At 39.9% G+C, this 21,173-nt stretch overlaps 1 protein-coding gene and 1 pseudogene across 4 annotated transcripts in view; one reads left to right on the forward strand and one right to left on the reverse strand.

Moving 5' to 3' along the window:
- Fhip1a (FHF complex subunit HOOK interacting protein 1A) overlaps window positions 1-21,173 on the reverse strand; it is a 260,320-nt gene that overhangs the window by 211,893 nt on the left and 27,254 nt on the right. The gene's annotated exons all lie outside the window — the stretch shown is intronic.
- Window positions 10,264-11,985, forward strand: LOC101714388 (histone-binding protein RBBP4-like; annotated as a pseudogene).

Below are 21,173 nucleotides of genomic sequence, written 5' to 3' on the forward strand. Positions count from 1 at the left end.
CTAAGAGAACAATAGAAAAAAAATCAATGAAGCCAAGAGTTGGTTCTTCGAAAGAATCAACAACATTGACAAACCCTTAGCCAACCTTACCAGAAAAAGGAAAGAAAAGGCCCAAATCCATGCAATTAGGAATGAAAAGGGTGAAATTACAACAGACCCAGAAGACATCCAGAGAATCATCAATACCTACTTCCAGAACCTATACACCAGCAAGACAGAAAACACAGAAGAAATGGACAGATTCCTAGACACATATGAATTTCCAAAGTTGAATGAAGAAGACCTAAAAATTCTAAACAACCCAATATCAACCAATGAAATTGAAAACGTAATTAAAAACTTATCAACTAAGAAAAGGGCAGGCCCTGATGGCTTCACTGCAGAATTCTACAAGACATTTAGAGAGGAACTACTGCCACTACTGTTTCAACTCTTCAACGAAATTGAAAGGGAAGCAATACTCCCAAATTCATTCCTGGAAGCAAGCATCACCTTGATCCCCAAAGCAGAGAAAGACCCAACTGAAAAAGAGAACTATAGGCCAGTTTCACTAATGAACATAGATGCACAAATTCTTAATAAGATACTGGCAAATAGGATGCAGAAGATCATCAAGAAGATCATACACCCTGACCAAGTGGGATTCATCCCAGGGATGCAGGGATGGTTCAACATACGCAAATCAATCAATGTAATACACTACAGCAATAGAGCCAAGGACAAAAACCATAGGATCATCTCAATAGATGCAGAAAAAGCATTTGACAAAATCCAACATGCATTTATGATAAAAACCCTACAAACAACTGGAATACATGGTCTCTACCTCAATTCAATAAAAGCCATCTACAAAAACCCAACAGCCAATATCATACTAAATGGCCAAAAACTGAAATCCTTCACACTAAAATCAGAAACAAGACAAGGATATCCACTATCACCACTCCTATTCAATATAGTTTTGGAAACATCAGCCATGGCAATTAGACAAGAGAAAGAAATAAGAGGAATAAAAATAGGAAATGAAGAAGTCAAATTGTCATTATTTGCAGATGACATGAAACTCTATACAGAAGACCCCATGAACTCCACCAAAAGTCTTCTAGACTTAATAACCAAATTCAGAGTAGCTGGATACAAGGTCAACACACAAAAATCAATAGCTTTCCTCTACACAAATGACAGAGTCACTGAGAGAGAAATAGGGCAAACAATTCCTTTCACTATAGCATCCAAAAAACTGAAAATACCTAGGAATCAACCTAACAAAAGAAATCAAAGACCTCTTCTCTGAAAACTATAGCACTCTGAAAAGAGAGATTGAAGATGATATCAGAAAATGGAAAGACATCCCCTTCTCCTAGATAGGAAGGATCAACCTAGTGAAAATGGCCATACTTCCAAAACTGCTATATAGATTCCATGCAATCCTAATTGAAATCCCAGCACCATACTTCATGGACCTTGAGAAAACAATCCAAAAATTCATTTGGAACAAGAAGAAACCCAGAATAGCAAAAGCAATTCTAGGTAACAGAGACATGGCAGGGGGTATCACAACCCCCAACTTGAAACTATACCTCAAAGCTACTGTGATAAAAACATCATGATACTGGCAAAGATACAGACCTGAGGACCAGTGGAACAGATTAGAAGATGCAGAAACATCTCCAGACACACTCAGCCATCTCATCTTTGACAAAGGAGTCAAACACCCTCACTGGAGGAAAGATAGCCTCTTTAACAAATGGTGCTGGAAAAATTAGGTTTCAACTTGTCAAAGACTAAAACTAGATCTATATCTCTCACCATGCACTCAACTAAAATCAAAATGGATTAAAGATCTAAATATTAAAACAGAAATGCTGAATTGGCTTGAACAGAGGTTAGGTAGAACTCTTGAAGACTTTGGTGTAGGAAAAGATTTTATGAACAAAACCTCAGGTGCTCGTGAACTAGCACAAACAATCAACAACTGGGATCTCTTCTTATTAACAGGCTTCTGCACAGCAAGAGAAACCACCAGCACTGTGAAGAGACAACCCACAATGTGGGAAAAAATCTTCACCTGCCGTTCCTCAGACAAAGGTCTACTATCTCGAATCTATAAAGAACTTAAAAAGATCAGACCTCCCAAATTTAAAGACCCAATCCAAAAATGGGCATCTGAAATGAACAGCCATTTCTCAAACAAGCAGAAATGGCAAATAAACATATGAAAAAATGTTCAACATCACTGGTCATTTGAGAGATGCAAATGAAAACAATACTGAGATTACACCTCACTCCAGAAAGAATGGCTGCTATCAAGAAATCAACCAATAACAAATGCTTGGGGAAAGAGGAACACTGCTCCACTGCTGGTGGGAGTGTAGACTGGTGCAACCACTGTGGAAATCAGTATGGAGATACCTCAAAGAACTAGGACTGGAAGTCCCATTTGACCCAGCTATGCCCCTGCTGGGGATCTTCCCCAAAGAATTAAAAGAATCATACCACAGTGATCTATGTGCATCCATGTTCACAGCAGCACAGTTTGTAATAGCTAAAACTTGGAAACAGCCCAAATGGCCAGCACTGGAGAATGGATAAAGAAAATGTGTTTTTTTATAAAGTGGAGTACTACTAAGCAATCAAAAACGAGAAATTAGAGACATTTATTGCTAAATGGATGCACATTGAGGCGATTTGGGGGGGGGGGGTACCAGGGATTGAACTTGGGATCTTGCACTTGTGAGCCAGGTGGTGGAACCACTAAGCCAAATCCCCAGGTAGGAGATACTCTTAAGTGAAATAAACAGGACACACATGTGTAAATACCGAACAGTTTCTCTAGTGTGAGAAACTGAAAGTGTAAATAAGGACTAATAGATAATGTGAAATAGGAAGAAAAGAGGCAAAGAGGAAGGGGAAGTGGGAGGGGCAGGGGAAAGGAAAGAACATGAGAAAATGAAAAAAAGGAAACAAAGTCTTTGTAAATAGGGAAGGATGGAGGGGGTGAAGGGAGGGCAGGGAAAGGGGAAAAAAATAAGAAGCAAGAGGGTATGTAAAGGTGCAAATTTCCAATGATGAATGTCATTTTATTGTACACCTAAAATGTACCAATAAAAGGATATACAAAAAAAAAAAGAATACATTTAAAGGTTCTAGCCATGCAGTGAGCAGTTTTACTCTACCAAGCACTCCTGCCATAATACCCCAAAATCCAAAGCAGTTAGGGCCAACTGGCCATTGACTGAAACATCCAAAAGTATGAGCCAACATAAACCTTTTATAAATTGTGCTATCTCAGGTATTTGTTACAGTGACAGAAAGCTAACACATACACTTTTGGCAAGAGAATATATTGGAACATTTCTGGAGAGACCTTTAGCCTGCCAGAACTCGGCAACACTGAAAGACAACAAACTGCCCTTTCCCACTGAATGCCAGACGGTGAGCACTTTCCAACCAACAGCTGTCCAGCCCCTCCCCTCACTCCCTCTTGGCTCCCTGAGAGGCAATTGTCTGAGCATTTTCTCACTACCCTAAGGTTACTTGGTTGCCAACCTCCAGGATGCAGCTGACAGGAGGCCCGGCTCGGCTGACAGGCACACAGCACCCCTCCCTGAACTCACAGCTCTGAGGAGGCCCCAGGAAAATGCCCTTGACAAGATTACAATTCAGAAGGGCCTCTGGCCCACTGCTGTTCTCCCCAGAATGACAAATGCCAACAGACCATGTCCCACACAGCCGGCCCTCCTGGAGATTCCTGGAAAGAGTAGGAGTCACAACCTCAGCCTCCTATTTCCTAGGAGAAGTGGCTGCTTGATTGACAGCTGTCACTTCTCCTAATGTTCCCTCAAACTGCTGCCCAGTACTCTCACTGCAGCAGGACTGATTCTGGACCAATGTCATATGACACTGTGGCAGGATTGAACTTGGACCAAACACAGGCCCACGAAATGTACAAAACTGCATGCACAGGCCTGTTGCTGCTCTGTATAAGCAGCTCTCCTCTCACTCTCCTAGACTAGTCTAGGAGGGCTCCCTCTGGTACACCAAGTCCCTATGCTACAGCACTGAGCCCATCCAAATACAGCCTCACTCAGGTCCTGTAAATCTACTCAGGATTCTTATCCTGGGTGATGTGGGCAGAGCAGGTCATATTAAAAAGAACTATAAACACTAAAGGCCACTAGCCCTCAAGAGTTCCAAACATCAGCAGCAACTGACGGCGATCAGCAGAGACCTTCGGCAGAGACCAGCTCCATCAATTGGTGACAACTGGCACTGACCAGCTGAGGAACCAGCATTTGGTGGACATTGACAGAGACCTGCAGGGGCAGCAGCAGCTCCTGGAAGAGCTCCAGATGGCTGCCTAGGGGGCTATGAGGCTCAGCTGCTGAGGAGCTGATAGGTATGTCTAGGAGCTGCCCAGAGCTGTAACACCAATGGCTGAGACTCACTGGCACTCAAGTCCCAAGCCAGTAGCAGTGCTGCACTCTGCCAATTTGCAATTTCCGTCCAAATCAACCAAAAGAACACTCAACTGATTGGCCACAATACCAATGATACCGTAGTAACTTACCCTCCTGATACAGTAATGTAAGAACACCAAGATATATGGGCAAGGATGCCACTGTAGCATGATTTACAGAAGCAAAACAAACAAATGTGCCACCCAAATTTTCATTAGAGGAGAACGGATTAAATGAACAGTACAGCCATGCAACAGAACAAATGTCAGCCTCTGAAAAGTACACGGTAAACTGGACATAGTGGCACATTGCCTGTAATTCTGGAACACAGGAGTCTGAAGCAAAAGATAGCAAGTTCAAGGCCAGCATGGGCTACATAATGAGACTCTGTCTCAAGAAAAAGAAAGAAAGAAACAAAGAAAGATAGATAGATAGATAGACAGACAGACAGACAGACAGATAGATAGATAGATAGATAGATATCATAGATCCACTTGTGCTGATAAGGAGAAATATCCAAAAGAGATAAAGAGGAAAAGCACTTTTATAGTATGGTCTTAATTTGAGTGAAATGAAAAGAGTATAAATAAGAAGAATATACCATAAAATGTTAAACTGAGGCCAGAGGTTTCATTTTTACTTTTTATACTTCCCTATACTTTGGACTCTCTACAATGTACATGCATTGCTTACTGAGAATTTTCTTCAAAACTGGGCATGACGACACACACCTGTAATCCCAGCATTCCAGGAGGCTGAGACAGGAGGACTGTACATTCTAGCTCGGCGTGGGCAATTCAGCAACTCAACAAGATCCCGTCTCAAATAGAATAACTAAATAAATAAGTTAGTTAGTCAGGGATAAGGATATAAAACAGTGTGAAGGCCCCAATATCACCAAAATATTTTTTTTCAAAAGCCACCATATGGATTTCCTACAGTCCACAAACTGAAATTTTAAATCTTTTATGAAATGCCTTATCACAACCCACCAACACCATGGAAGTATACCCAATTTGTAAAATTTTAAAGTTGGAGGGATTTTTTGAATAGAAGTGTCAAAATTAATCTTTGGGGTTAATAACACCAGGAGATTTCTAAACTTAGAAAAACAGTAACATAGACGTATACCATCATCTCTTGAGATCTGTGGGAGGCTGGGTCCGGATTGCTCCTTATATAAAAAATCCACAGGTACTCAAGTTCTTTCTATAGATAGCAGTGTTTGCACGCATCCTCCCATATACTTTAAATCACCTCTGTATTACTTATAATACCTAATATGACAAAAATGCTATGTAAATAGCTATAATGTATTGCTTAGAGAATAACAAGAAAAAGTCAAAGCCAGGCCAATCTGTGTGCCATCCATGCCAAATGTGTAACAATTATGTCAAAACATATCCAACAAACACACCACATATGTGGAGATCATACTCAAGAATTCAAGATGATGGGAAATATTTCATCCTCAAAAAATTCTCTTCTTCCTGTTACTGGTAGATCTGAATGTTAGATAACTGTTTCCAGTGAGTTCAACAGATACCTACTACGCTATATTAATACAAGTGGGAAAATGAGACAAATATCAAGTATTCACAGTTTTTCCATTTTAATTTGTGTGTGAATTTTTAATAAATGCTGAATGTAAAGCATTAATGCAAGTCAGGATGTTTCAGTGAACAAATTTCAGCAGTTCAACTTTATAACAATTATAAATAAAACCTGTTACACTTTTCTGGACAATGTCAGCATTTGAATTTTTTTTAACTAGTAAATTTTTTACTGATGGCAATTAATTGTGCTTGTAGTATATTTATCAAACAGGAGAGTCCATCTAGTCACTACATTTTTCTGAGTTGTCCTACATACAAGTACATGTTTTTTAATGTTTGTTAGTTCGCTATTAAAAGGCAAAATTATTTTGAAAGAGTGACTAAGAAGCTAAGAAGCTGGATGGAGTGACACATACTTGTAAGTGCTACTTAGGAGGCTGAGACAGGAGGATTACTTCAGGAGTCCAAGGCTAGCCTAAGCAATACAGTAAGATCTCATCTCAAAAAATTTGTAATTAAGTTAAAAAATTAAAAATATAACCAAAATATCAGTATCAAAGCTAAAAAAAAATTAGTTGATAAACTAAGTTGAATCCCCAGTACTATTAAAAAAAAAAAGAAGTGATCAAGAGAGTAAACTGTGGCCAAGCATGGTGGTGCACACCTGTAATCCCAGCACTCAAGAAGCGGAGGCAGGAGGATTGCCATGAGTTTGAGGCCAAAGTGGGCTAAATAGTGAGTTCAAGGCCAGCCTACACTACAAAACAAGACCCTGTCTCAAAATATAAAACAAAACAAAGAGTAAGCTTTGGACAGATAGGTCAGTATTAAAATGCCACCTATGGAACTTAAACTTACTAACTTGCTTAATCCTGACCAACTTACTTCATTCTCCAAAACCTCCATTTCCTCGTGTGTAACTATAGTTTCTAATATTGCCTACCTCAAAAGACTGTAATAAGAATTAAATCAACATATATAATATGCTCAATACTGTACCAGGCACATAAGTACATAATATATTCACTCATTCAGTTATGTAATCATTATTTCTGAGCTGACTTTGAATGCTACGTAGCCACTAAAAAGAAAAGGACAATGATCCCTACTCAAGTTTATGGCCTAGTTGGGAAAGTGGACAGTGACAACACACATTCAATACATATTATTAGAAACTGAAATACAGTTATGAAAGGTATAACTGGATACCATGAGACAGACTAACAAGAAAGACTTAAAAACCTAAGAAACAGGACTTTTGTGTACTGCTACTAAGACTGTAAAATCCTCCGTACAGTGGGAAGGGGCAGCCTGTGGCCTGATACCTTTGAAACAGACCACAGAGACAACCTCACAACGTATCACAAACATCACAAGTGTAGTACTACAACCTTAAAAATACGTGCACCGAGGAAAGCATCCAGAGTTACTGAAGGTCAAGGACACTTTTACAACTAGAATTGTTTCAGGGGAGGGTACCAGATTAGAAGGGTAAAGAAAAACATGATTTCAAAAATGTTAAAGTGCCAAAACTTATTTTTCCATTTTGTCCAAGATTAATCACAAGCAAAACAGAAACAGGCAGAACGGCATATTCATTTTTGTAGAAAACTGTCTACTGGTATGAGTGCTGCTTTCTTCTCCCAGTGCAATGAATCCTGTCCACAAGGGAAAAAAAACATAACACAAAGAAGCTTCCTGTGCCGGGAACTTTCCAGATCTTGCCCAATGTCATCTGGCTGTTCATTTGTATCATTTAATACATGGTTCAATCACTCATACTGGGGGAAAAGTAAAAGAAGGCCAGGCATGGTGGTGCACACCTGTAATCTCAGCTACTCGGGGCCAGAGAATCACAAGTTCAAGCCAAACTTGATCAATTCAGTTACCTAGTGAGGCCTTGTCTCAAAATGAAGGGCTGGGGATTTAGCTCAGTGAGAAGGCTGTGAGTTCAAGCCTTGGTAATGGGTGGGTGCAGGGTGGGGAACTAACAGTTAAATGAACTTTCTCTGGGTTCTTGCAAATTATTCAACCTGAGGAAGAAGAAGAGAAAGAGGGTAGAGGAAGCTCCACTCTACGGCCAAGTCAGATGGAAGCTGTGGGTAACCTGGGGATCCACCACCTGCGACTGCATCTGAAAAGGATAGCAGTTTGGGGGACTGAACCCTTAATGAGTGGGGTCTGCACTAACGTCAGGCACTTAGTGTCACACCTTAGCGAAACTGTAGGACAGTCACTACCTGCCAAGAACTGAAGGACAGGTTGACGTGGAAAACACATTAATTTGATATCAGATGTGTTCCATGCAAGCACTGGAATTTTTCCTTCTTTTAAAAAGATAATTAAGATTTTGGACAAAGGATACAAAATTTCAGTCAGAAGGAATAAGTTCAAGAGATTATACAACATGGTGATCATAGTTAATAATACGTTGTATATTATTATATATTGAAAAATGCTGGACTAGGGTTTGATCCCTAGAACTGCAAAAGGAAAGAAAAATGCTAAAAGAGTGGAGTGGTAACATGTTCCTACCAAAAAAATTGATATGTGTGGTAATGATTATATTAATCAACTAGATCTAGTCATCCCACAATGTATATAAACCTCAAAGAATCATGTACACAGCAAATACAGAAATTTTGTCAGTTTTTTAAAAAGATAAATTGTAGTGTATTCTCACAATGCAACATACACAGCAGCAAAAATGAAAATATCAGTCCACAAATAAATGTGGCTAAAACTCAGAAACATGATCGAGTAAAACAGCAAGGTAAGGAAATGTACATATTATGTGATTGCGCTTGCAGAAAGAGTACAAACAGCTGAAATTAAATATCATACCGTTTAGAGACAAATACACTGTACACAAAATACACAAAATGTAAAAAGCAAAGGAATGACTAAAAACACAAAACAATCATGATCAGAGGAGGCCCATACAAGTCAGGGGATACACCCACCCAAAGGGGCACACAGGAGTCCAGTAGCGGAGACCACCCACTCCTCCAACTAGTGGTGGGAACCAGCACTCATTCACTGATTTTCTCTAAATTATTCGTGTACCTAAATGCATTTTTTATATGTCTCTCATTTTAAAAAGCAAAATAACAGCCAAAATCAAATGCTATGCTTTAAAAGAACTATCTGATACGGTTGACACTGTATTTCAAGATGACTGACGCCTGGTCAGCCTTTCTGGGCCCCTAATGAAATAAAAGCATCAGAAAACACAACAAAAGAATTCTATAAGGTTGAAAAGAACTTTCTGGAAGAGAACTTTCAACAGTAAGTAAGTTTCTGGGGAAAAGAACAGGGAACAGGAATGTGCTGAGAGCTGACACAGGAAAAAGCTGCTACTCAAGGGCCACCAAGAGGTCATCTGCTCAGCAGACTCCCAGGAGTCTCAGGGTCAACAGGTAACACAGAGGAGGGAGGACAGTGTGGGGCAGAAAACTGGGATGAAGTGATGACAGTGAACACTCCCACCTCACCCCTCCAACGGCCTTCAGGCAGCCTGGCCAAGGATAATGACAGTCCAAACATTTCAGGAGTCTTGCTATGTAGTTCAGGCTGGCCTTGACCTCACTATGTAGCCCAAACTGGCCTCAAACTCACAGTGATCCTCCTGCCTCAGCCTCCCGAGTGCTGGGATTGCAGGCATGCAACACCACACCTGGCTCACGGGAGATTTCTGGGATGAAACAAAGTTGGTCAGAAGATAACTCAGTACTACACATACATATCCTGCTCCACGTTAGAATTCCACTTAGGGTACAGGTGAAGCTAGGGGAAAAAAAAAAAAAACAACAACTGTACACATAGATCTTTTTAAAAGAGTAAACAGGCCCGGGGATTTAGCTCAGTGGTTTGAAGCGCAAGGACCCAAGTTCAATCCCTGGTACCCAAAAAAAAAAAAGAGCAAATACTCCACAGTCCTTTGCTCTTAATCACCAATAGGGAACCAAGCCTACAAGGAAAATCAGTAACATGGGGGAGGAAAACACCCTGGGCAGGAAGAGTTAACTCAGGAGGCAGAGGAGTACTTTAAAAATAATTACAATAAAGCTCAGATTCAAGATACTGCAATCAGAGCTCCAGTTGGCCAATGTTGGCGCGAAGGTGCGCCAGCCAGCCCTCATGCGGGACCACAGGAAACAAAGGTCTCGTGCGCAGAGCGAGGCCTGCAGCCTCCCGGCCCCTTTCATGTCTTTGGGCCCCAAGGCCCTCCTGGATCTCCTGCAGCCATGGCTAACAAGGAAGCAGCTTTTGATGACCCAGTGGAAGAACGTGTGATCAACGAGGAGTATAAAATATGGAACAAGAACATACCTGTTCTTTACAATTTGGTGATGACCCATGCTGTAGAGTGGCCCAGCCTAACCGCACAGTGGCTTCTAGATGTAACCAGACCAGAAGGGAAAGATTTCAGCATTCATCAACTTGTCCTGGGTACATACACATCGGATGAACAAAACCACCTTGTGATAGCCAGCATGCACCTCCCTAACGATGGTGCCCAGTTTGATGCATCACACTATGACAGCGAGAAAGGAGAATTTGGAGGTTTTGGCTCTGTTAGTGGGAAAATTGAAATAGAAATCAAGATCAACCATGAAGGAGAAGTTAAACAGGGCCCGTTATATGCCCCAGAACCCTTGCATCATTGCAACAAGACTCCAGCCGGTGATATACAAAGCATTCTTCTGACTATACAAAGCATTCTTCTAAACCAGACCCCTCTGGAGAGTACAACCCAGACTTGCGTCTCTGTGGACATCAGAAGGAAGGCTACGGGCTTTCTTGGAACCCAAATCTCAGTGGGCATTTAGGGCTTCAGATGACCATACCATCTGCCTATGGGACATCAGTGTTGTTCCAAAGGAAGGGAAGGTGGTGGATGCAAAGACCATCTTTACAGGCCATAGAGCAGTAGAAGATGTCTCCTGGCATCTGCTCCATGAGTCTCTGTTTAGGTCAGTTGCTGATGACCAGAAACTTATGATTTGAGATACTCGGTCAAACAACACTTCCAAACCAAGCCACTCAGTTTTGTTTTGTTTTGTTTTTTCTTGGTACCGGAGATCGAACTCGGGACCTTATGCTTGCAAGGCAGACACCAGAACCACTGAGCTAAATCCCCCAGCCCACCAAGCCACTCAGTTGATGCTCACACTGCTGAAGTGAACTGCCTCTCTTTCAATCCTTATAGTGAATTCATTCTTCCCACAGGATCAGCTGACAAGACTGTTGCTTTGTGGGATCTAAGAAATCTGAAACTTATATTGCATTTCTTTGAATCGCATAAGGATGAAATATTCCAGGTTCAGTGGTCACCTCACAATGAGACTATTCTGGCTTCCAGTGGTACTGTCTGGGATTTAAGTAAAATTGGAGAAGAGCAATCTCCAGAAGATGCAGAAGATGACTCACTTGAGTTGTTTATTCATGGTGGTCACACTGCCAAGACATCTGATTTTTCCTGGAATCCCAATGAACCTTGGGTGATTTGTTCTGTATCAGAAGATAGTATCATGCAAGTGTGGCAGATGGCAGAGAACATTTATAATGATGAAGACCTTGAAGGAAGTGTGAATCCAGAAGGACAAGGATCCTAGATATATCTGCACTCGTGATTTTAGACTCTCCTTTTTTCCTCTCAACCCTGAGATTGATTTAACACTGATTTTGAGACGTACAGACTTTGTCCAGCTATCCCTCCACAATACATACCACCAATAATACTATTGGCCCAAAAAGTGGGTGTTTTCTAAATATTAACTGGGGTACTTGATTCACCAAAGCCACAGACTTATATTTAAATTTTCTTCAGGAATTTTCTATTAACAAACCCAGGTCTAAAGTAGCTACAGAAAGAATATAATGTGATTATTTTTCATCTTAAAATAAACCCCCAAGTTTTTCAGACTTGTTTCAGTAAAGGCTAAAATGAGTAAGGAATAGAACCAAGAGAGGTTAGGTGTCTGAGCCATGAAGTATAAGTACTGCAAGATGTCATTTTTATTCAAGAATTAGGAGAGAATCAAGTCATAGATTCCCACTCCAAATCTTCATACCTGACTTTCCAGGATGCACATTTTTCCTATGTAGACCAGTCTTCTCTTGGTTTATTCAGTTAAGTTAAAGTTACATGTTCCTCCTTCCCTATAAATTTTTGCTTGTTAGTGTTATTTCTTGAGCTGTTTTCATATTATTCCTTTCCTTTCTGTGAAATGGTTTCTGTTGTTTTTTGTTGTTGTTTTAACTTGGGGCCACCAAGTTGTAAAGATGTATGTTTTTACCTGACAGTTGTGCCTCAGGTAGACTGTCAAGTTGAGAAGGGTGATTTGATAGCTTATACTTGTTTTTTTTGTTTTGTTTTTTGGGTACCGGGGATTGAACTTGGGACCTTGCGTTTGTGAGGCAAATGACGGAACCACTGAGTTAAATCCCCGGCCCAGGTTATATTTGTTTTTAAAATTAAATCAATCCCTGATTTTAAAAAAAAAAAGATACTGTAATTGTTAAACAAGAATAAGACACGATAAAAATAAAATGATTATAGGGAACCATAACATGTGTCAAAATAAAAATTCAATGAAAGTACAATGGTATAATAGTAAAGTCTCTCAAAATATGTAACAGATAAAAAGAATAGAACAAATGAAAGAATACGTTAAAACTCCCCTATCCCACCCACAAAAGATCACTGAACTCAAGGTAGTGGCCTGACCCAGAGGAGGGATCCAAGGGTTGAATCAAGCCAATCAAATTGTCTCTTTTGGGACACTTGGCAGAAAAAGAAGTCCAGATGGCCTGTGATGGCTTGTGTCCAGATGTCCCCTCCAAAGCCTCACGCACTCATAGGTAGGGCTTTTCAGAGGTGGCTGGATCTAGAGTGTGTAATTCTGAGATAAGGTGTGTGGTGCTGGGATCAAGCGTGTACAATCCCTAAATTAGTCCACTGACTGGTTTGACACAGTTCTGAGAGTGGATGATGGGAAGGCCCAACCTAGGTGTGAAACAATGTAAGGGACAGAAAGAGAGATGCTGGAGTCCCTCGTAGCTGCTGCTTCACTACTTCTTATTCTGTTGTCTTCTGCCTGCCCTGCTTTGCCATGGAATCCTTTGCTGTCCTGCCCTTCTGCCTTAGAGCCAGCCAATTTGGGACTGAAATTTCTACAAACTGAGCCAAAATAAAACTTCCTCCTTTAACTTTGGGTGGCAAGTATTTTGTCTCAGCAATCAGAAAAGTAACTAAGTACATGAAAAATGCTCACTATTGGGCCAGGGATTTAGCTCAGTGGTGCCGCTGCCTGCCTGGCAAGTGCAAGGACCTGAGTTCAATCCCTGGTACCCAATAAAAAAATAAAATAAAATAAAATGAGTCTCCACTGGAAAAAAAAATGCTCACTATCTTTAACCAATAGAGAAATGCAAATCAAAACAACATTGAGGGGCCAGGAATGTAGCTCAGCAGTGCAGCGCCTGTCTGGCAAGCACAAGGCCCTGAGTTCGATTTCCTGTACCAACAACAACAACAAAAACTGAGATTCTATCTTACTCCAATAAGAATGACTATCATCGAGGACTCAAAAAACAATTTACTTCTGGCAAAGTGTGGAGAAAAATGAACCCTTCTACATTGTTGGCAGGAATGTAAATTGGAACCACTATGGAAATCAGTACAAAGATTCATCAAAAATTAAAAATAGAAATTCCATTTAATCCAGCTTTTTCTGAGTATCTTCCTGAAACAGTTAAGGTCATTATATTACAGTGATACATGCATATCTATGTTTATAGCAGCACAACTTACAATAATTAAATTATGGAAGCCGGCTATATGCCTATCAACAGAAAAATGAATAAAGAAAATGTGATATATACACAATGGATAGAAAGGATAAATCTGAATTACTTGTAGGAAAATGGATGCACCTTGACACCATAATGCTAAGTGATATACATCACACACAAGTTAAATATCACATGGTTTCTCTCATATGAGAGGCCCAAAATCTAAATAACTTAGAGAGCAAACTAAAAGAGAAATGGCAGGAAACAAGGAAATAGTCTGTGGAAATGGGAAGGGGATCTGGGGAAGGAGGGAGATGGGGATTAAAATGATAACGATGTGTGTAATGTACTATTTCCCAAGATGAATGCATTTACTGTATGTTTGTGATACATAATATTTTTTTAAACTTGAAAAATTGTCATTTGAGAATAGGACTTACGAAAAACACAGGCTCTAATAAGGACCTAAACTGAAACCTCACGCAGATGCCAGCAGGTATGAATGTGCTGGTCCTGTGAGAGAAGAGGGGATAGAGAAGCAGAGAAAGGAAGAGCCAGAGATGAGGCAGGGGCTACAATTCTTGACTCTCTAGTCCATGCCATGCTCCCTAATGGGTCTACTAGGATCACTGACACTGGCTGTTAAGTTCTACATTTCTAAGGTCTTAAGGTATTTTAAGTTAACTTAAGAGGGCTTCTGTTCTTTGTAAACAATAAATTCTAACTAAAACAGCAGATATCTATAATCTGGAACTGCACTCTAACCAAGAGATATACATCGTGTCTGCGATAACACGGAAAGAACACTCTGCTGCCTCTTCATGACGAGCTGGACCTGCAGCACACAATCCAGGCTGCCGCATTCTGTCAGCATTCTGTACACACACGTGACTTGTGTGGCACTGTTGAACTATATTAAGACTATATGTATTTGCCTGTAATTCCAACAGTCTGGGAAGCTGAGGGAGGAGGATCGTAAGTTTGAGTCCAGCATGGGCAATTTAGTGACTGAGATCTGTCCCAAAAATAATTTTTAAAAGGGCTGGCAATGTAGCCCAGTTCAAAGACGATAGTTTAATACCGTATACAGTATATGTGATCAAATGCTCCTAAAAATCAATATATCAAAATCCAAGAATAATCATATAGTGAGTTTGATGAAACATTCAGTGAAAACTTGAAACTATAGAACAGTTACAGAAAGAAGGAGAAGTTAACCTGCCTTACAATATGGAAAAGGAGAAGAAATGGTTCAAGATTTGGAAGAAAATGCACAATGTCTTTTATATCCTCACTGAGTTCTTTTATCAGCCTAAAAACTTAGAGTTGGGCTGGGGATTTAGCTCAGTGGTTTCGCTGCCTGCTGCGCAAGCGCAAGGACCAAAGTTTGATCCCCAGTACCCAAAAAAAGAAAGAGTCACGTAAAATTTGTCTTTTGTTGACCTGTATAAAGTTGATTTACTCAAAGAGCAGAGAATGCCACTGTCTACATTAATCTGCACTGACCAAGAAAAAAATACTCTTTGAAGGTCAAGAAATGGAAGGAAATGCTTTCACACACATGGAAGATAATGTTCATGTACCGCCTCTCAAAAACCACAGTCAAACTACAGTACAAGACACTTATACTAATACCTAGCCAGGCATGCTTGCACATGCCTGTAATCCGGGCACTCAGAAGGCTGAAGCAGGGGGGTTGTGAATTCAAGGCCAAGCTGAGCTCCACAGTTCCATTAGTGAAATCCTGTTTCCAAAAAAAAAATCACAACTAAAAGACCTGAACAATGAACACTGTGAGACTGAGCACGGGAAAGAATGAACATGAGGATAAATACAGAGCTGTAGCTCCTGGGATCAGCAACCACCAAGACCTGTTTTCCGCAGTCTCTCAACTCACAGATCAGTAAGTTACCGTAAATGTGTGTGCACAACTGCCAATTTTCTGTGTTTCTAAGCAAAAGCAATGCATTGAAGTCATTATTATTACTATATAACTATCACCCAATTTTTAAAGGACATTTTAATATCCAAAACATGTAGGAAGACTTGATCGCAGAATTTTCTAAAACCCATGAAACTTCATCACATTCTAGTAAATGCACTTATATTAGGTCAATTTTGTATGATGGTCTAGCAGGTTTTGCCTTAGCTATGACTCATAATTCATTCCCTAATCCCGCCTTCATTAATCCACTAGTCCCTTCCCTTAGAAAGATATCACAAGGAAAGGAATAAATACAAGGTGAAATATTTAAGTACAATACAGGGTTTGGGGTTCTAAAAACATGATATGGATGGCTTTCAGCATGTGAGAGCTGAAAAATCTTCCCTAGTTTAATTGACAGACCTGAAGGGGAGGAGGAAACCAACACTAAATAGCACACTGTGAACACTGGGACTTTAACACAAACACAATGCTTCAGGAAACACTAAGGAAGTCCTCAGCTTAGCAGAGCCCTGACAAGGGACAATAGTGTGAGATGGAATGAGTGTGTTCTAGGAATTTCATTGGAAGCTGGCTGCAAAATTGTGACTTTGTTTGGAACCAAGGAGGAATCTCCAATGGAATTAACATGACAGAAACATATCAGAATATTAACCCAGCAGAAGCTATGGTTTTAGTAATAAATTTTGGTAATTGGAAGTAATTTCCTGTACATTGACCAGTTACCCCTAGTTCTGGCTGCCAAGGCCCTGTCTGAGAAGAATGAGCCCTATCTACCTGAAAGGAGAAAGTACTTTCGCTATCTTTGCACTAGATAACTTCTGAAGCTAGATAACTTCTAAATCTCCTGGAAATCATCTCATTTCCTCTGTCAAGTGTGGGTGCCGACTCCTCCAATAGTTTTTCCTTGGTAACATGGAAGTAGCATTATTGGTGGAAATCAGAGAAACATGAGAGTTGTTTTAGAAGAGAATCAAAAGTGACCAATTACTAGAAATGTCTACCCAGACAATCAAAGATTCCTTCATTTGCTTATCCAACAAGATTTTCTGAGCCCCTACTTGGCATCTACTACGTGCCTAGTAGTTGAAGAAAAAGAGAAAGACCCCTGCCCTGGTGAAGCTTAGGTTCAAGCAGGGAACAATAAACATAACAGTAAACAGTAAATGTCTTACATAGTATGTAAATGTTTTTAAAGAAAAGATCAAAGAAAAAAAACATTAAATGAAACAAAGAGAAAAGATGAGTCCTCCAGGGAATGAAGTGTTGGTTAATGCCCCTTCCAGATTCAAAATTCCAAAAACCTGGATCAAAGAGGGTTAGGGTTAGGGTTAAGATTGTTTTAACTAAACATATCTAATGTTTTGGCTTTTAGAGGAAAGGAAAAAGAAATACAATGAAAAGAATTGCCATGGTGCCCATGAACTTTCATCCTCCCTGCCTCAGCCTTGCAAGTAGCTGGGATTATAGGCATGTGTTACCATGCCTGCTAAAATACAACTTTTTTTTTTTAATTTGAAAAAAAGTTCTCCCTTCTCAACACAGTTGAATACAGATTTTGTGACAAGCATTTTTAAAAATTTTTTTATTCGTACACGTTTGCAGTACATAATGTTTACATTCTTCTTAGGGAATAGGCACATGTGTTAAACATCTTAATTCTTTTCATTCCTTCCCACCATGACAAGCATTATTAAATGTTACCAATTGTGTGTCTAAAGGTGATGATCTCTGCCTTCAATTAACTAGGTTCACTTTCATCTTGATGGACTCTCTTATTAACGGAACTTCAGTTATGTGTCACATACTATTACAATTCCTCCCATGGATCTGTTCACCTATAGGTCTGTTCACCCAAGGGTCTGTCCAGTTGTTGGGAGTGTCATCATATAGAGTAAGAGATGAATATATGGATCATTAGCAGATATGAAGCAGAGGAAAATGGCCTGTGTTAGCTGTTGTATTTAACCTTTTTTTCCTCTCATGTGTAGGAAGACAGCATATCTCAATGTACCGTATTTTCAAGCACCTAACTCTCTGATCCTCATCCATTTTCAAAACCATCACTGGCATATTATACATAAATAGCTTTCTTCTTATCTTTATCATCACAGAGGCCCAACACAGAATTTTCTTTTTAGAATGTTAGGGATTGGACCCAGGACCACACGTTAGGCAAGCACACTACACTGTGCTACACCCAGAGTCAATATTTTTGAATGACCTCTTAATATCCAATTCAGCCATTATGTGAGTACCAAGAAGATGCAAAGCACTGTAAAGAAAAGAGTAGTGATAAACATCTTCTCTTTGACAGCTTTTAAACTAGTAGAGTAAGGGATGTGCACCAATAGCTGCAGCCACAAGGCAGAGTGGGAGCCAGAAGTAAAGTGTTTTAAGAGATATGAAAGGTGGAAGAGACACTATCTCAACTTTGCCACAGCTAACATGCAGAGGAAAACATGGTCTAAGATTCAATGTCCACATAGGAAAAATAAACCAGTTGCTTAGAGAAAACACAGCTATTTTTGACACTGAGATCAAAAAGAGATTTATCTTGTGGTTCCTAATAGAAGATTCTGTTTAATGTAATAAAATCCTGAAGTTTTTTGTATTTTTTTCTTAACAATAATCAGTCATAAGTCTGAGTAAGTTGAGTTTGAGCTTCAATGAAAACCAAGAAATTAACATAGACATGAGGGCAGAAGAGCAGGGCTCGGCTCCACCATGGCACTCAACTCCATTCCTTGCACCCTGCAGAGAAGATAACTGAAGCATTACTGCCATATTTAAAGATCTGCATTTCCGGTGAAAATGTTTAGTTACAGTCTAAAGAAGCAAAAGTCACATAGTACTTAACTGAACTTATTTTTTTCTTAGACAAACTGAATCACAAAAACATTTTGATGTCAATATTTTGACATTCCACTGAAATGAGAAATAGGTCACCCATTTGAAATGAAAGTGTCATTCATCTAGGAACTACTATTTCTAAAAGAAAGTCCCCCCAAGTCTTAGCAGATGTTCATTCAATTCTACAAAGTGTTCCTGCACCACAGATGTATACCCTTCCACTTCATCAGAGGGCTGGAGGGAAGGAGACAGTTTCTCAAGTTTAAAATTGAGGAAAATTTTTTACTGGAGGCTAAATAAGATAAAGCTGGTCATCACAAATATCCCTTTGGTTATTTGGTTATTTTCATTTACAAATTTTTTGTTACAAAGTAGTGCACTTCATCTGGCCACTGGAAGCAAAGATTTCCTTTTATAGAATGAGACAGAAAAGACTTTTCTTTGGACAAGAGAACCTAGTTAGCAAGAGGTCAATTCTTTTTAGCTAATCACTGACCTACTAATAACTAAACAGTAAACAACCCATCAGTACTACTCAGTCTTCTGAGACAGGATCTGCTCAAATTGATTAGAAATGTTTATTTCCTAATCAGATTAGCTCGAATTCCAATGATTAGTCCCATACCATTAATAACATTTATAAATGAATGGCCAAACAAAATTTTATTTCTTGTTGCAAAGATTCATATACATGGGAATGTATAACTAACCAAGAGGCAGAATGGACTGGGTCAATGCACAAATATTTATTAATGAATGTAGCTCTTCACTTGTTGCATCATTTTTCATTTGCTTTTACAGCCTGTTTACATGTACTACTTGCCTGAAGACTATCAATGAAGACAAGGTTCATAGAAAACAAAAATCATTAACATTCTAAGAATATCTCATGGTTAGCTACATAACACCATAATTTAGCCCCCATGTGATCCTATAATGAATATGAGGCAGCTTATGAAAAATGCAAGTATTAAAGAGGAAAACTAAAATGTGAAAGGAAGACTCTGGACAGAATAAGAGAAACTAGAACAGAATTTAAATATAAAGACCATAAGATCCTACAGTTACTACAGTTGAAAAGAGAATGATTCCATGCTTCCTAATAGCCAAGGTGAAAATGTAAAGATTAGCTATGAATTCCCATCAGAAACAAACATTTGCACTACTCCAGGAAAACAAAGCTGTTTCCTATCACCTATGATGAACAAGTCACTCTAGGACAGCACACTGAAAGCTTTTTTTAAAATGATGCCCAATGGCATTGCAACAAATAAATGAGGTCACCGATCTGTTTTTATAGGCTACCTTGGGAGTCACATTCTTGTCCTTTTTCTCACTGACTTTCCATGTCCAATCAGAAGACTGCCTTACTCTTTCCACTTCCCCAGCCAACCCAAGTGTAGCCATCATCCAGATCCTAGATAAGACCCCATTACCTCAGGACCACCACAAGGGCATCTCTCTCTCGCCACTCCAATTTACCTTATACACTGCTATGAGAATAATTCCTCCTGCTTGCCTGAAATAACCTGGTGCTGCGGGCCCAACCCCTGTGGCCTTCTCCCTCACGCACCCTGTGCTATAATCTGTGGGTAAGTCTAACAGCTCTCAAAATAAGCTGTGTCTTTCCACTTCTCCTCATAGTAATACCACCATGAGGTCGCTTCCCTTCATCTCTGCCAGTTAAAAGCTTAAGTGTCACCCTCTCAGGAAGCCTTCTCTAGGTGTCTCCTGACAAGTAACCACTTCCTCCTCTCTCCTTCCCCTGAACTTGAATAGGGCTATAATTTCAGGGAGTAATCTTCACATCTCATCAGTCTCTCCCCTGACCAACCTAGACTACAAACCATTCCCCCAGTTACACCTGAATATGCCTCCGGCCCTGTCAGCACAGAGCCATCCCTGGGTTTCCTCACGAGGGCACCAAGGCTCTCCACAGCCAGCTTCACTCACAGTGCTTTGTTCACACACCAATCACTGCAATCTACTCTAATTTGCTACCCAGCCACTCTCTGCATACCATTCTATTTTAATTCTTTGCACAGTAGGTCTTTTCTTGCTTATTTATTGTCTATCTCCTTCCCACTGGAATGTAGTTCCAACAAGTATACATACCTTGTGTGCTTTGTTCTCAGCTATACTCCAGTGTCTACAACAGTGCCTAGCACATAGTAGATGATCAGAAGTTTGGGATGAATTAATGAATGACTGATTCTCAGTATCTAACCTCGTTCTATCAAACCACAGGCACCAAGTAAATGTCTACTGAATGAATTGTCCTGTATACAAGTTATTTTTATATAATTTAGAAGCTTTGACAGTTGGTATTTTAGTCACTTTCTCCTTGCTAAGACCCAATACCCAAAATTCACAACTTTCTCACAGTGTGTAGAGGTATCAGTCCACAGTCAGCTGGCTCCAAGGCGAATGACAAGACAGAATGACAAATGGTAGAAGGGCTGCTCCCCTCATAGAATCCAGGAATCAGAGAGAAGGAGACAAACCCTTCCAGGCCATGCTCCCAGTAACCCTCTTTGAACCAGATCCCATCTCCTAAAA

The sequence above is a fragment of the Heterocephalus glaber genome, unplaced genomic scaffold (assembly GCF_053883595.1).
Source record: "Heterocephalus glaber isolate CG9 unplaced genomic scaffold, H.glaber_assembly_v1.0 deba00000613, whole genome shotgun sequence".
NCBI lineage: Eukaryota > Metazoa > Chordata > Mammalia > Rodentia > Bathyergidae > Heterocephalus > Heterocephalus glaber.